At 36.5% G+C, this 18390-nt stretch overlaps 1 long non-coding RNA gene and 1 pseudogene across 2 annotated transcripts in view; both read left to right on the top strand.

The window, feature by feature from the left end:
* LOC146394520 (uncharacterized) overlaps positions 1 to 18390 on the top strand; it is a 319831-nt gene that overhangs the window by 195677 nt on the left and 105764 nt on the right. The window lies entirely within an intron of this gene.
* LOC100515114 (serine/threonine-protein phosphatase 4 regulatory subunit 3B pseudogene) lies at positions 5047 to 10425 on the top strand (annotated as a pseudogene). Its single transcript, XR_014835191.1, has one exon. The product of XR_014835191.1 is annotated as a serine/threonine-protein phosphatase 4 regulatory subunit 3B pseudogene (transcript).

Here is an 18390-nt window from a genome sequence, read left to right as displayed (position 1 = left end):
AGATGGAAGGGGGAGAGGTAGGAATTTTTAAACATGATGATAAGGTTGTTTAAAAACGGAAAGTGAACCTTGGGTTGGAGCATATTCTCTTGAAGTATTAGATGAGAACTCTAGCTAAAAGATAATTAGGGTTTAATGGAAGAGCTGAGAAGGAAATGCTGATAGGCTTTTGTAGAAAAGAGGGAAAGTTGACTATGAACTACTGGGAGGGCTAAAACAAACCTGTTGATAGGCAATGACATCTCAATGAAGATCCATTTAATTACAAGTTTTCTTAAAAATGTTACCCATGTCTCTGTGGCACACGGAAAGAGTGATCTTTCATATTCCCATTCATTAAATATTTGCTTAATGCCTATTGATCTTCTAGGTAATGCAATACAGAGGAGAATAAAACTGGCTAGGACCCATACTGGCCTTTGGTGGGGCAGGAAGGCAGTAGAGTGGGAATAGAATAAGACGATCAAAGTAAACAAATGATGTGGTAATTCTAGTATGTGAAAATGCCACTGAAAAACTAAAAATGGCAATGTTTGAGAGGAGAAAGGGGTGCTTTTCTTATAAGTAACTGTAAAAAAAAAAGCTCGATATTTTTCTGAATGTTACCGTGTAACTCAAAAACACATTCCTACACCACCATGCCAGCTCTCTTGCCTAAGAAAGTGAGAGCAGACCACCTAGCAGTAACAAAAGACAAAAGGTTATTTTTCAGGAGGAATGAACCATATCTTCACACTTCAACTAGTAGTCCATCCAAAATCAGTATTAGTCAAGGTGTTTAAGATTTTCCCTTACTTATTATGAAAATAACTTTTCTGTTTCTGACTCAGTCCAATTATCTCATCAAAAAATCAAATATATTATTTTCAAGGCATGCCTTTAAATGTTAATGGGATTAAGGCCAAAATGTTAAGTTGAAATCAGTTGCTGCCTAAAAAAATGAAAATTTGCATATTTTGATATAAATATATATTGTCTTATACTGAAGAAATGAAGATGATTACTATCTCTAAACAAAAATTAAGCAGCTTTTAATTCCAAATTATGCTTGTTGCTATTACTTATACAACATGGTTCTAGGGTAATTAGTAAGTAGACAGCTAATGTTATTCCTGGAGATCTAAGTAGAAACAGGAAATAATATGATCAGGATAGAGAAGAAGAGCAGATCTATGAATTACGATTTTTTTTTTTTTTTTTGGCTTTTTAGAGTTGCACCTGCAGCTTATGGAGGTTCCCAGGCTAGGGGTCGAATTGGAGGTGTAGCCGCTGGCCCACACCACAGCCACAGCAACTCGGGGTCCCAGCTGTGTCTGTGACCTACACCACAGCACATGGCAACGCCAGATCCTTACCCACTAAGCGAGGCCAGGGATTGAACCTGTGTCCTCATGGTTACTAGTCAGATTCATTTCCGCCAAGCCATGATGTGAACTCCTGAATTACTAAATTTAAAACAAAACTCATAAAGAGTTGAAAAGTAACTACTGAAACAGAAGAAAAAGAGAGCTGACAGTCAAAGTCTAAAATATACCTGAGGCCAAGAGGACAAATTTTTCTCCCCACCCCTTTAAAACTATGATATATGAGGCAAAGATTTTGGAGCTTCCAAGGAAACCAAGCACATAATGGGGAATGTGCCACTGCTAGTATAAACTGCGTGTGGGTCCAACAAAATGTTTAAAGTGGTTCTTACCTCTGAGCATCAGGATGATAATAACATCTGGTACTGTTGCAGTGCACACACAACAGGATGATGTTTTCAGCTGAGAATAAAAGCTTGTAAATATTCACACATTTTAACATTCTATAAATAGGATGATCATGCACATCCCTCTTTGCCTATACTGAGTTCTGAGTTATATCTCTTTTAGCTAAACTTGTGGAAGATTGCATTAATGTCCTCAATTCTTCATCCTTCCTTTTACCCGTATCCTTTGCTTTGTGGTTTTGCTACCATCTCCACTCTAGGTGGGACATACTTTCCCATCCTCTAACTTTAGGCTTGGCTAGGACAAGACATGATGCAAACAAAAGCTGGAAATGGACCGGAAAATTTAATATTAGAAAATCAGGGTTCCTAATGGCCTAGCAGTTAAAGGATCTGGCATTGTCCCTCCTATGGCTCGGATTTGATCCCTGGCCCAGGAACTTCCACATGCCGGGATGTGGCCGAAAGGAAAAAGAAAAAGAGGGAGTTCTCATCTTGGTGCAGCAGAAACGAATCCAACTAGGAACCATGAGGTTGCAGGTTCTATCCCTGGCCTCCCTCAGTGGGTTTAGGATCTGGCGTTGCCGTGAGCTGTGGTGTAGGTTGCAGACGTGGCTCGGTGTAGGTTGCAGATGTGGCTCGGATCTGGCATTGCTGTGGCTCTGGCGTAGGCCGCTGGCTACAGCTCCAGTTGGACCCCTAGCCTGGGAACCACCATATGCTGTGGGTGTGGCCCTAAAAAAGGACAAAAGGCAAAAGACAAAAAAAATAAAAATAAAAATAAAAAAATAAAAGAGAGAGAAAAGAAAGGAAAAAGAAAAGAAAAAAGATAATTAGGATTCATTCAATACCAAATTGTTTATGGAAAAGCTATAGTTTCTATCTGAGATTTAACCCACGATTAGGGAAGGAATATTTGACAGAACATGGAGGAAAACATCTGGTTATTCAATAAAATAAGTTTTTCATGCAATTAAAAGCCTAAAACAGGAGAATATTGCTTCCTTGGTCACTGTCAATAAGAAGAAAATGGAGTTCCCATTGTGGCTCAGTGGTTAACGAATCTGACTAGGAACCATGAGGTTGTGGGTTCTATCCCTGGCCTCACACAGTGGGTTCAGGATCCGGTGTTGCCGGAGCTGTGGTGTAGGTGGCAGACGCGGCTCGGATCTGATCTGGCGTTGCTGTGGCTCTGGCATAGGCCGGCCGGCTACAGCTCTGATTAGACCCCTATCCTGGGAATCTCCATATGCTTGTGGGTGTGGCTCTAGAAAAGACAAAAAGACAAAAAAAAAAAAAAAAAGAAGAAAACTATCCAAAAGAATGGGATTAGGACAACATGGGAAATGCCAGATGTATCTTATAAATTAGAAGTATCTCCTATTAAAACTATCTATCTATTCCTAAAGAAGACTGGAAATATATTTATTTCAAATTCAATGTTTTATCCCCAGTGCTTGTTATAGGGCCTGTACATAGAGGTTGTTCAATAACTATGTGAGGAATAACTAAATGGATTATTGGAAATCATCCTAGAAACAAGATGTATTTGTTTATGTATTTATTTAATAAATTATTGTTGAGAAACTATGTATCATGCCCTATGGTAGGTCCTAGGCACAGAGCAGTGAGAAAAACAAACAGATAAATCATAGCTCTCATACAGCTGATAGTCTGGTTGAAAAAAAAAACAGAATAAATGAAGTACAAAATAGGCAGATGATGCTAAATGTTATGGAGAAATACACATCAAAGAAAACAGATGGATGGGTTGGGATGGAAGGTCTCTGCAATTTTAAAGAGGTGGTCAGGGAAGGTCTCACAAGAGAAAAAGGACATTTGAATAAACTTTTGAATGAGGTGAAGGTGCGAACCATGTAGATATTGAGAAACAGTGTTCCAGGTAGAAGAAAGGGCAGGTACAGAGGCCCTGAGGCAGGAGTGTACCCGATGTGCTTCAGATATAGCAAGGTGGCTAGTGTGGCTGGAGCAGAGTAGGGGAGAAAGAGACCACCAAGTGAAGAGCTCACATACGTTAAGGGAGCCAGGTCTTGTTGGGCCTTAAAAATCATAGAACTTTGGCTTTTATTCTGAGCGACGTGGAAACACATTGATTTGGTGCAGAAGAGTGGGAGGATATGACATGTTTTAAATGAATCCTTTCTGACTATTGTGTTGAGAAAATATTAGTTGGGGGAAAAGACAGAAGCCAAGGGAGAAGACTATTACAGATTTCCAAGTCAGAGATGATGGTGGCCAGAAAAGGCAACATTCCACTAAATAAGTTATCCAGAGAATTTGTAGAGAATATGCATATGTGGTTTTCACTAATGATTTTGAAGTAAAAATTTTAGAATAGATACATTTGATGCATATTTTAATGCTATTTCTTAAAGATAACCTTGCTCTTCCCACAAAGAAATATTCTATCCTCTTATGTATATACACATGGTTTGAGTTACCTATACCTAAAATTCAGAAATGTGTGACTCATGTCTTTATTCTCTTCTAAAATAACTATAATAAATATAAAGTTTAAGCCTTCAGTTGCCATAAAATGTGGATGAGTTATAAGATCCTTATCTCAGACTATTTTCAGGGCAGAGTCATCAAGACGTACTTCTTACTAAAATCTGGGGAGAAAGCATGAGAGAGACAGGCATCCAAAACAGAAGAGGAATCCTGAGTTTTCAGATTGTCCATGCATTTTGATTTTGAACTGGCCTCAGTGATTTTCCTTCCCACCTCTCCCCGCCTCAAAAAAAGGAAAACATCAAATAGTAGTGATAGTTAGGATAAAATCACATTGTTATTGTCAACTTAAAAAAAGGCACAAGCTAAAAGTTGAGAATTATGCTTTTTATTCAGTGGACTTTCTGAGGACTCAAGCCCAGGAAGCAGCCTTTTGGATAGCTCTTAAGGAACTGCCCCAAAGAGGTAAGGGGGGAGCCAGGATATATAGGAGTTTTGCAACAAAAATCCAGTATTCAGAGCATCACAAGATTACTGTGAATTAAAGAAAACCAAGCATCTCAAGTTAATAAATTTAGTGCTTTTTGGGGGAGTAGCTTCAGTGGCTGCTGGCTGGGTGGCCACAACATCCTTTGTTTACTGCTGTGGCAGGCAACATCCTTCATCCACATTATAAACATTTGCTGTAAAGATTTAGGCATAGACTAAAAGAAAGCATTGCAAACTGGTAACAATAATGTGGAGAGTCAGAACTACCGGCCTACTTTCAAATCCTAGCAGCATCACTTACTGCAGAAGTTTGAACTAAATGTTTGATTCAGTTTTGAAGTTTCTAGTTTTTTTTTTTTTTTTTTTTGCTCTCTAATATGGTAGTAATAATACCTTCCTCAGGCCATTATTGTAGGAGGATTAAATAAAAAATAAATAATTCCTATAAATAGGACTTACGCAGCACCTAGAATATGGCATTTGTTTATTTGCACTACCTTCCTCTCTGTAAAACAACAAAACACCAAAAAAAAATAATAATCATCTTAAGTAGAAGTACTGAAGCAAAAAAGGGCATTGTTCTACTTCCCAAACCAAAGACAGAAACTGAAAGAATCTACCACAGAAAGAGTAATAAGAAATTTGGACTTGAGGGTCTTTTAGACTGTAAAGAGATTCTAGTTAACCTAATTAAGATAAAGGGACTTTAATTGGCCTAAGGGAAACTCCCTGTGATAAAATTGTGAGAACACATAGATTTGTGCTGAATGCCTCTCTGAGAATGGAACCTGAGGGCATATTCAGACAATTGACAGTATTATAATTGTTTCTGATAGAAACTTTAATATAACCCAGCAGAGAAAAAATTGGACCATTACCATGCATGTCATTATTGTTATTACGTAGTTGCCTATTCTCTTTTATTGAAATAAGATAGGAGTTTTTAACAGGTACCAAGTGTCAGTTTTTGTATTAGTCATTGATGAATTCTTATGTTTAAATATTACTTATAATTTGTAAATATTTCCAAAGCAGCAGTATCCTGGCATTGATTTGAACTTCATCATGAAAAGAATGTCATTTGCATTCAGTTCTCTTAAGAGCCCCAGCTATACTGTCCCAGGGCATATTCATTCTTGTGCTATTATCTCCTGGAGGCTACACTGCAAGGAAGGTGTGTGGAAGAGTTTTTTGTGCTCTACTTGAGAATTGTCACACATCTCCAGTGCTATGTAAAATGAAATGATTGTTACAGATGTGCTTGATGTGGCCCAATTCTCAGTTTTTCCTTTGCAATAACAGGGTTAATGTTTTGGGGAAAAAATATTTTTAAAAAAACTTCAGAAGTTGCTGCCACATCAAAAATCAACTTGGTTACTATTAAAATTATATTTAACAGAGTTGCCATATACAAGCTTCTATTTTTCCGTTGGCTATACACAGATGTGGATCTAAAGGAGGAAGTGCGTGACTTTCATCTTTTCTTGATAATTTTATGTTGATTACAAATTATATAGATGGAAGAAATGTGAAATAAAGTGTAATGAAGGCCAAGAAAAGCAGGGGATAGTTCAATGGCTGAGAAAACCAATTTTGCAGTCAGAAAGGCATGTGTTCAGAGATCCTCAACTTATTAGCTATATGATCTTTGGCAATTTATTTAACTTCTCTAAGTTTGTTTCCTAATCTTAAAAGGACACATTATTTCACTAGGTTGTTACTAAAATCAAGTAAGAAAATGCATAAACTTTCTTGTCATAGTGTCTTGAACATAATAAGCACTAAAGTATTATAGTTGATCAATTATGCTATTACCTTTCTTTGTAATAATAATAAGCAGTTGGATATCCTTAATTATTGTTTGTTATCATTACCATAATTATTAAGAAAAGAGATAAAACAATTGATCTGTTGTATTTAATACTCACTCTTGGGTAATTTCAACTCAGTTTTCCTCTGGCCCACTCCTTCCCTAAGAATCAGGAGTGTAGTTAGAGATTGGGAAATTTTGAGGAAAAATCTCCCCCATTGTACTAAAAGATAGAGCTTTAGGCTGAGCTCAACATAGTAAAGGAGTTGCTAATTCCCTGTTAGAACAACATCCTCTCCCAGGGATGGGTAGGTGAATGATAACTGACATTTCCTGAGCCTCGTGGAGAAGCCCCACTACAGATCTCCAACCATTGGTAATGGTCTACAGTTCACTTGGTACTGCTTCTTTGGGGCAGGGGAGAGGGAGCGCCCTTTCCGGACATAGAGTGTTATGTGTTGACTTGTTCAGGACATAAGTGATTTTAAGCTTGCTTTTGTCTAAGGTCCTTAAGTCTCCACACACACTTGATGAGTGGAAATGTTCGTGGGGGACAAAACTTTTATGAAAAGAACTTTGCTCACATTTCTAAGCCTCCCTTTGGCAGCATCTCACCTTAACATGTATAGAATGTTCCATTTGGGTGGAATCTTGGGGGAATCATAAGAATCTTGTCATAATCGAGGCTTTCGGAGACAGCCACAGGCAGGCTCAGAGGCTCACTTCGTCAATCCAAGTTAAGAAGGAAATATAGAGGAGCAACACCAAAGGAGGGGAGCGAGGGATGGAAGTGAGTGGTAGTGGGACTCCGGGGGTTGAGGCGGCGCCCTACTGACCTGAGGAGCCGCTGGGGTTCTGGGAGCCGCTACTTATCCGCCATGTTGGATTGCGATTTTCCCAAGCAGCCACCTCGGCCACCGTCGCTGCCACCACAGCGCCAGCTACCGTTTATTCAGGGCACGCGCCAAACGGCGACCCACAACGAGACTGAGGCTGGGGTGAGAAGGCCGGAGGTTGCTATGGCGGACAAGCGGCGTTGTGTGAAGGTTTATGCCCTGAATGATAACAAACAATGGGATGATCTAGGCACTGGGCATGTCTCCTCCACTTACGTGGAGCGATTCCAGGGCATGTCTCTGCTAGTTCACTCTGAGTCTAATGGCACACTGATCTTGGAGTCAAAGATAAATCCGAACACGCCCTATCAGAAACAACAAGGGACATTAATTGTTTGGTCTGAAGCTCAGAACCACGGTATGGCCATAAGTTTCCAGGACGCAGCATGTTGTCATGAGATCTGGAAAACCATTTGCCAGGTTCAAGGTAAAGACCCATCCGTCGAAATCACACAAGATCTCCTGGATGAATCAGAAGAAGAACAATTTGAGAACTCACCGGAAACCTTTGAACTGCATGACCTGCCAAACTGCGAACTCGGTCAACTCCAACAGATCGCTGAGCTAGTTACCTCGGCTTTCACCTCACCTACACGTAAAGAAAGGCTGGCACTGGTCTTGGAAAATGAGGACTATATTAAAAAACTACTTCAGTTGTTCCATATTTGTGAGAACCTAGAGGATACTGAAGGCTTATACCATTTGTATGAAATCATTAAAGGAATTTTACTCCTCAACAAGACAGCTCTGCTTGAGGTAATGTTTTCTGATGAGTGTATCATGGATGTGGTGGGGTGTCTTGAATATGACCCTGCTTTGGCTCAGCCAAAAAGGCATCGAGAATTCTTAACCCAAAATGCAAAGTTCAAGGAGGTTATACCAATAACAAACTGTGAACTCCGGCAAAAAATACATCAGACATACAGGGTACAGTACATTCACAACATCCTTGTGCCTGTACCATCCATGTTTGAAGATAATTTTCTTTCTACTCTTACAACTTTTATTTTTTTTAACAAGGTTAAGATAGTCAGCATGCTGCAGGAAGATGACAAATTTTTGGGTGAAGTTTTTGCACAATTAAGGGATAACACCACAGGTGATGATAAACGGCGTGAATTGCTGTTTTTTTTCAAGGAATTCTGTGCATTTTCTCAGACATTACAGCCTCAAAGCAAGGATGCACTTTTCACAACACTGACACAATTGGGAATTCTTCCTACTCTTAAAATTGTGATGGGCACGAGTGATTTGCAAATAAAGTCGGCTGCTACTGATATATTTACTTATCTAGTAGAGTATAGTCCATCTATGATCCGAGAATATATAATGAAAGAGGCCCAGAAGGATGAAGATGACAACCTTTTCATTAATTTAGTAATTGAACAAATGATGAGTGATACTGATCCTGAGCTAGGAGGTGCTGTTCACTTAATGGAACTTCTTCGCTCTCTGCTTGATCCAGACAACATGATGGCAACATCTAATAAATGTGAAAGAAGTGAATTTCTAAGTTTCTTCTATAAATATTGTATACATAACATCATAGCACCACTTTTGTCAACTACTTCAGAAGATATATGTGAAGAGGATAATATAGTTGGCTCTGACAAAAACAACAAAAATTGCCTCAATAATTACCAAACCGCACAGCTGCTTGCCTTAATTTTAGAGCTGCTTACATTTTGTGTGCAACATCACACATATTACATCAAAAACTGTATTTTGAGCAAAGACTTGCTAAGAAGAGTCTTGATCCTGATGAATTCAAAGCACACTTTCCTGATCTTGTGTGCTCTTCGCTTTATGAGAAGGATGATTGGCCTTAAAGATGAACTTTACAATTGTTACATCATCAAGGGAAATCTATTTGAGCCCATTGTAAATGCTCTTCTGGATAATGGAACTCGGTACAACTTGTTGAATTCAGCTATTATTGAGCTGTTTGAATACATAAGAGTAGAAAATATCAAGTCTCTCATTGCACATATAGTTGAAAAGTTTTATGAAACACTTGAGTCAATTGAATATGTTCAGACATTCAAAGGATTGAAGATTAAATATGAGCAAGAAAAAGACCGGCAGAGTCAAATACGGAAGAATTTGCGTTCTATACTGTATTGTAAAATATTTTGTGAAAGTGCCAGTGTCTTGGAAGAGAAGGAAGAAGTCAGTTTTAAAGAAAATATAGAAGAAGGAGAAGCAATTAAGCCACCATTGGAAAGTGATATTCAAGATCAGTATGATAAAGTTGTAGAGACTGAAAAGACAGAAGAAGATGAAAACGTAGATCTTCCCAAAAGAACCTCTTCTGGTAGCTTCAAATTTACTTCATCTCATTCTGCTGATGCTGCTAATGGAGCAAATAACCCAAATTATAGTAGCATGATTGGCTTGGTGGATTATTTAGATGATGAAGAAAAAGATAAAGAAGATGAAACATCCCCCAGGAAAAGACCGCATCTTAGCTCATAAAATCTTAATGAGAAACCCTCAACATTACTAAACTCTACATTATTAAAATTCTGTGTATTAGCTGAAAAATCTGAATCCAAAGCTTTCTCATATGGACTTATAGTTATTTAATAAGTAGCAAAAATGTTCAGTGTTATCATCTAGGAGAAATTTTTCTGTAAAAACCAAACTTCCCAGAATCTTAAAAAAGGAAAACAAACAAACAACAACAACAAAAGTAACCAGAACCCTAGTGATAACTTCTTAGCAAGAATATATTCTTAATTTGGGGAGAGGAAACAGGTTGATAATCTAGTTTTGTTTCAGGGGTATATTTTAGAAATAGCTGTTAACAGTGCAGTTGCAAAGTTTATAACATTTGTCCAGTGGCTCTGGCTATGGTTTTCTTTTTTCAGTTGCCTTCTTTGAAATAAAAATATGTTTAGGTGGAAAACAATGTCAACTGTAAAAAAAAATAAATTTAAGCTATTCACATTGCTGTGAAGATTTGACAAAAATTCAACCTTATGAGTAATTGGAGGGAAGTAATTTTTGGTGTTACTTGAATAAAAAAGGAAGCTGGATTCAAAATATGCAGTTGTTTATTTAATTTTTTGTTTAGATAAGCGATACCAAGAATTGCTATAGCAGTATTCTAAAAGAGTGTTCTCTGAGACCTTAGGAGTGGATTGAACAGAATGCTTATAACTGTCTAGATTGTGAATGATACTTGGAAGTCATTTCCTGATTCATTGAGAAAGTTATGTCTGTCTCCAGAGCAGCAGGTAAGCTTTAAAGTGTAATTTACCAAGACTAACATACAAAAAATAGGGCTGAACAAAGTGTCACTTAATATCTAGAAACCATTTTGGCCAGTTTTTGAAGAAAAAGTTACTTAAGTGTCAAATTCCACACACAGTGCATGAGGTTTTTTTTATAAATACACATGGGTGTAATATGGAAGGTGTTTTATTAAAGCGTGAATGCAAGTGAATTTCTAACAATAAATTATAACAGAGTTCAGAGGTTCTAATTGTAGAGGAAGAAGTTAACTGGGTTCATTATCCCTGGAATTGCTTAAATTGAAGCAGTTTCTCCTATTTGAAGATTTTAGAGTTAATTGTTTTTTGCCTCATTCACTTTCTTTTTTATGATTTTTATTTTTTCCAATTATAGTTGGTTTACTGTGTTCTCTCAATTTTCTACTGTTCAGCAAAGTGACCCAGCCACACATACATATATACATTCTTTTTCTCATATTATCCTCCATCATGCTCCATCATAAGGGACTAGATATGGTTCCTAGTTCTATACATCAGATCTCATTGCTTATCTACTCCAAATGGAATAGTTTGCATCTATTAACCCCAAGCTCCCTGTCCATCCCACTCCCTCCCCCTCCCCCTTGGTAACCACAAGCCTGTTCTCCAAGTCCATGCATTTCTTTTCTGCGGAAAGGTTCCTTTGTGCCATATATTAGATTCCAGATATAAGTGATATCATATGGTATTTGTCTTTCTGACTTACTTCACTCAGGATGAGAGTCTCTAGTTCCATCCATGTTGCTGCAAATGGCATTATTTTTTTTATGGCCAAGTGGTATTCCATTGTGTATATATAACACATCTTCTTAATCTGTTCATCTGTTGATGGACATTTAGGTTGTTTCCATGTCTGTCTTGGCTGTTGTGAATAGTGCTGCAATGAGCATATGGGTGCATGTGTCTTTTTCAAGGAAAGTTTTATATGCCCAAGAGTGGGATTGCTGGGTCATATAGTAGTTCTAGATTTAGTTTTCTGAGGTACCCCCATACTGTTTTCCATAGTGGTTGTATTTTGAGTTAATTTTAATTATAATCATTGTTGGAACAAGATGGCCTGTCTAGGTAGATGTGAAGTATAGTTTTCCAGAAGACAGATAGGTATTTTGTATTAAAAAATACTAGTACTTGTTTTGTGCCATTTGCTGATATTCATGCTGAAGTATACAATTCAGCAATTAAAAAGTGATCCTGTAATTCCAAAAATAAAAAAGACTATTTAGAAGGTACTATTGTACCATTAGGAGACACATCTTATATAAAACTGAGAGTTTGTTATGTAAGAGCTACAAAAAGAGTGTATTCCTAAAACAACAAATTATCATTTCATCAAGTATAAAGTCTGCTGAAGTGGGGACTTGACCTCAGGAGATATAATCATACATTACTGAGTACGTGACACAGCAGGGGAACTGCATTTTGACATCTCTCAAGACAGGCTAGTTAAATGTTGTAATGGGATGATTCACATTGTGAGTGCATGTCAAAAAAGACAGTTTGTTCAAAGAGCATTTCATGTTTTCCTTCTGACTAGACTGTCATGGGGAATGTTGTCCGTAATACATACATTTACATACATACACAGAGTTTTGCTTTAAAAAACATACTTCACTCTTTGCTTTGGTGGGAGTAGCTCCAGTTCCTTAACAGAACAGATATTTCCAATAGACAGGGAATAACAACTTTTTGATGCTCTCTCTGCTTAGTCTTTTCCCTTCAGCTACTTTAATCGGCCATAAGAAACAGACACTAGGAGGAAAAAAAAAAAGAATATTTACATTTCTTACTGTATTGTTCCCAGTGATTATGTAAGGAGGGAGGGTATAAAGGTAATGGGAAGTTAATAAAACATAAAAATTTTTTAAATTTTAAAAGAAGAAAACAAATGAAAAAAAAATGACAGGCATTCTCTTGAGCTGTGTAACCTCTTTGAGCCCTTTTCTAGTCTCAGCTACTTAATGTTAGGGAAACAACGTGACAAGCAAAATGGTGCAAAGGCAAATTGCCCATCAGATGGCATAACCTACTATTAAGGGACCGTTTAAGAGGGCAACAAGACACAGAGGAACAATCCTTACTGTCTGCACAATGAGTGAAAAATTGACCAAAATATTCAGTCTCTCTAGATATTGTGTGTGAGAAGATAACAGGTCAAAAATGTTTCCTTTCATCTTTAAGTTTTTAGAAGTAATTTTAAAAGGACCCTTAAGTGGATTATTTATGAAAAGAAGAAACAGTTTGGAATGGCCTTGTATTTACAACAAAATTCAGGTGAGCATTGTTTGGAGAGGTGCCCTGGATTTGTCAAGTTTTGGCTTTAAATGCATGACTTCTAGTCATCTTTATGGCTTAGTGACCTTTTAAACACATCAACGAGGGGAGGGTAATTGATATAACAGAGCAAAACTTCATATTTAGACAGTCCTTGATGACAATGCAGGCTCTTATGCTTAGCAGTTCCATGACCTCACACAGTTTACTTATTTTGTCCCTTGACCACCATCTCTCCATTTTGTTTTAAAAATTAGAAACTATGTAGAAATTACCTAGAACATATATAGTAGTCAATAAACAACTTTTTTTTTCTTTTTCTAGGGCCACATCAATGATGTATGGAAGTTCCCAGGCTAGGGGTCAAATCAGAGCTACAGCTGCTAGCCAACGTCACAGCCATAGCAATGCGGGATCCAAGCCTCATCTGAGATCTAAACCACAGCTCACGGCAACACCGTATCCTTAACCCACTGAGAAAGGCCAGGGATCAAACCTCATAGATACTAGTCAGGTTGGTTTCTGCTGTGCCACAACAGGAACTCCCAATAAATAACTTTTAAAACTCATTATATGATGAAAGTACTTTAACCATTAAAACCATTATGTGCATTATAACAATATTAATCAATATATCAGGTCTATGAACAATCTATACACATTTATGGTAACAATGTCCATCTTTCTGCTTTACCCATGTTTCCAAGGTTGTGTTAGCTGTCGACTTAAAAAAAATGCACAGCCTGAAAGTTGAGAATTAAGTTTTATTTGGGGCAAAATCAGGACTTAAGTCCTGGAGACAGCTTCTCAAGGTAGCCCTGAGAAACTGCTCTGAGGCAGCGAGGGAGGAGCTAGATACATAGGAATTTTTGCAACAAAGGGCAGGTAGCAGGAACTAAAGAGGCCTGGGCTCACTGAAATCATTCCTTTGATATGTATCCCCCCCCAATCAGGACCAGTATCCTGAGTTTTGACAGTCTGCAGGATACATCTGCTCTCACCCTTTGAGGTGTCATCACACTCTCCACAGGAGTTGTTAAAGAGGTGACCAGTGAAAATTTCCTTCTTGCCTCAGAAATCAAGAGAGATAAAATAGTTAACTTTTACCGTGTGCTAAGCACCGTGCTACTAAATACTTTATATGTGTGTTATGTGCCAGATACCATGCTACTAAATACTTTATATCTGTGGTAGGGTACTTTGGCATTAACCATGGCTTTAATGTCACCACTTCTCATGCATTAGTCCATGCTGGCGTTTAGTTGCTAATCTGAGAAAACTGTTGGGCTTAGAGGCTTACTTGATTTACTGAGCCTGGATTTCAGCCCTGTTGAAGAATGGAGGCCATGATGGAAGATAATATAAGAAAGGGAATGTATATATGTATGACTGGGTCACTTTGCTGTACAGGAGAAAGTGGCACAACACTGTGTCAACTATACTTCAATAAAACTTAAAAGAGACAAAAAGAATAAAGGCTGGAAAGAGAAATTATGTCCAATTATAAGGAACTTGAAATTAAACCCCTTGCATACACTAACCACTACCATCAACTCATGTTCCTTTCTTCCTTTCTATCGGATTTTTTTTTCATGTTTTTTTGTTTCCCTTTTCCCCTTTATTGCTTTGCAAGGTATTCTTTCAGTTCTAATCTGGTAATTAGTTACCTTTAAATTGTAACATGCGCACTTGCTTTTTTTAACAAAGACTAAATTCAATCAGTATGTATTTCCCTGGAATAATTAAAGAAAATTTTTTATACCCATCATCTCTCTATAGTATTACATGTGATTGCTGCTTTGCTATATTTGACAACTTTAGCTGTTTTTATCAGAAAGTTTTTCATCTCCAAGCTGTTGGAATCAGAAGCAAACCAAATTTGAGATACATTATTTCCTGTTTCCACTGCAATGACTAAATTAAACAATTATGCAGGTCTTATTTGGAGAAAACTGCAGAAAATGACTTTGGTTGGGGAGTTACTAAGGAGCCCTTTAGAAAAAGACATATGAATGGGCTGACGAGCCTGAGGAGCTACCCAATAATATTGGGATGTTTCTGCTATGCACACTTGCAAAGATACCTACAAAATCTGAGGAGTGCTTTAGTTTATCACATTTGGCAATGGAAAAAGAACATTTGATGTTTTTTCAAAGACTGTGAAATATCAAAGAATGGTAGATTTATTTAATACCTAAGATAAGATATTCTATGGAAAGCTATTCCTATATTTCTCATATTTGAATATTGCTCTTTAAACATAATTAAATTTTGTAGGATTTCTGTAGATCCTAAATATGAAGATGCTTTTCCATATATAATAGTTTACATGTTAGGGAGAAAATCATACTATATTAAAGTTTAGAAAATACATCTGTTTCCTTTAGATAAATACATTCTTGTGGGTTTTTTTCAGTTTTATTGAAATATAACTAACATATAGAGTTCCCATCCTGGCTCAGTGGTTAACAAACCCGACTAGCATCCATGAGGATGCAGGTTCGATTCCTGGCCTCACTCAGTGGGTTAAGGATCTGGCGTTGCTGTGAGCTGTGGTGTGGGTTGCAGACGCAGCTCACATCCCCGAGTTGCTGTGGCTCTGGCCTAGGCCTGCGGCTACAGCTCTGATTCAACTCCTACCCTGGGAACCTCCGTATGCTCCTGGTGCAGCCCTAAAAGACAAAAAACAAAAAACAAAAAACAAAAAGAAATATAACTAACATAGTATTGAATTAGTCCAACACATACAACATAATGATTTAATGTATATATTTATGTATTGTAAGCTGGTCACCATGATAAGTTTATGTAACATCAGTCACCTCACATAGTTACAAATTCCTTTTAAATACCTTTTTAATAATAGTATTATGCATGATGGCTTTATTTATCTTCACTAATACTTCAGACACTCATGAAAAGTGTATTGCATGGTATATAGGATTAGAGTGGTTGGGTCTGTGTCGTTATTGGAGTACTTTCTAACCAGTGAACTTCAGATCATTCATATAACCTCTTTAAGTCTCAGGGTACTTATCTACAAAATGATGATTGTGTATAAATAACAATGTAAGTAAAATTATAAAATTTTGAAATACCATGGGCATGTTTATAAATATTTTCTACTTAGTTCGACAATGCAAGTTTTTCTTCTATACCTAAAAACTAGTGTGGTTTCATTATTATTTCTCAAATAAAATATTCTATCAGAGTATACAGGTATACCACCCCATACTAATACCCTGAAATTGGACTATAAGCAATGATTTACAATAACTTCTTTATGTTTTTCTTTTTAAGGTATTAAACTTAGATGTAAGAAACTTGGCAGATCTTTCTTTTTCATCCTATCTCTCTTTGAGACTTATAAAATGAAACAATACATGAATATAAGTATTCCTGTAAAATTAGCAACTAACAAGATTAAAATCCCCTTTTACCATTACCTTAAATCTGAGATCTATCATTCCTAAATTTTGCTTGGGAGCTCATCATTATCAGTTTGATGTACATGAATTTGGAGTTATGTGGATTTTATATAAATATAATAGATTCATATTATAGATATGTGTGTAGGTACATAAAGTACATACTTTACTCTGTAACATTAATAGACATTTACTCTTTGTCTTTTCCATTCTTCCTTCTTTTCCATGAGAATTATTCTGAATTTCCAATAGGAAATTCAACTGCCAATTCTTAGTCAAACATTTTAAATGAGATTGACTCTACCCCTTCACTAGCCTCAGGTGTGTATTAGTTTATATAGTTCTTGACATTTGCTACTAGTACATGGATAGATATACAACAAAAACAAAGCAAAAGAAACGCATAAGTTTCTAGGAATTCTACTCCTTTCTTCCATGAGAACTACTTGAGAAGATTCTCTTTGCTGCTGGATGCAAATGAGAAATGTGTCTCTCTTGGAACTGGTCGCACATACTTTGAGAAAAGGGGAAGAAGCTTAGTGCAGAAGAAACCAGTAACAAAGAAGCAAGGCATATAGTTGTATAGAGAGAGGTATATCTACAATATTAATCCCTAGATCAAGCTGCACCTGAAGCTTTAGTTTTTAATTATTGAATAAATAGAGAAAATGTTTCCTTTGTAACTTAAGCTGATTTACATTGCGGTTTTCTATTATCTGGAATATTCTGAGAATATTACAGGTGAACTCTGTTTAATCTTCAAGGAAAAAAAATAGTACAATGCAATTTTATCTATTTCAGGGCATAGACAGAGAAAAGGAGCTTCCAAACACTTCAAAAATTAGATTGGAATTTTACTAGAAAAAAACAGACAAGGAGAGTTCCCTAAGAAGATTTTAATTCATATTGAAGCAAATTCCTAAGTAAAATATCACCAGTTGTAGCCTATAAGTGCATTGTGACCATTTTTCTAGAGAACGAGGAGGGTTTTTCATATTAATGTTCAGATAAGAAAAAAATTCCTCTCATATAGTGCTAAAATTATTATAAAATTTAACACCCATGTATGATAAAAGTTAGCATTTTCTTAACTATGTGTAGCATGTATCTATAGACCTGAAATGTAGCCACTACATACTGGTACAGCATACTAGGTAGTGTACAATTTGACTGGTTGCCCATTACTCATTGATAGAGGTAAGAATCTGTTAGGTAGATGCTGTAGTATGTTTTGATTTCATTCCGTTATATGTACTGGTATGTGTCTATGTGTGTGTTTTAATGTAAAATATGTTCTATATGTATATATGAAAATCAGAATCATATTTAGTGGTAAATCTCTAGGGAAATATCTACTATAGTCAAGGGCAAGATAAAGATACCAATTACAGTTATTTTGCACTGAACTGTTGCTCCTTGCCTACCCAATAGGTAAGAAAATAAGAAATGAGAGCCATAAATTTTGGGAAGAAAAAGACCATAGTATCTTTTCCAGAATTTATTATTGTATTCTATGAAGGTCCAAAAGAATCTGAAAAGCAAAAAGAGAATTCAGTGAGGGTGTTGATTATACAATTATTAAATGACAACCAATAACTTTCCTTTATCCAACAATAAGCACAATACTACTTAAAATTAAATGCCTAGTAATAAAAATGATTAGAAAAGTGTAAGACCTATAGGAATAAATCATAGGAATAAATTTTCTTAAGACACATTAAATCCTTTAATAAGATCTTAATAAAAATCCTTTAATAATAACATGCCTTGATTTTGAACAGGAGATCAACATTGTGAGGAATTCTATTTTCTAGACATAAAATCATTAATGTAATATAACCCAAGGAAAAGTACTATGAGGATTTTCTTTTTTTAATACAAAATGATTCTGAAATTTATCAAGAAATACTACTAGTTGAGAGTAACATAGACTTGCATAAAAAACAATATGTTAGGGGATGAATTCTACCAGATATCAAAACATGTTAAGTCCAGTTTAATATAAACTTTAGTATATTGGTGCAGGGAGAAAAAAAAA

Source organism: Sus scrofa, chromosome X (genome assembly GCF_054392235.1).
Source record: "Sus scrofa isolate SSC_HxYL_T2T_F1_AM1 chromosome X, Sscrofa_HxYL_maternal_Yorkshire_Landrace_v2.0, whole genome shotgun sequence".
In the NCBI taxonomy this organism is placed as follows: Eukaryota; Metazoa; Chordata; class Mammalia; order Artiodactyla; family Suidae; genus Sus; species Sus scrofa.
This window is presented reverse-complemented; position numbering and strand designations above follow the sequence as displayed.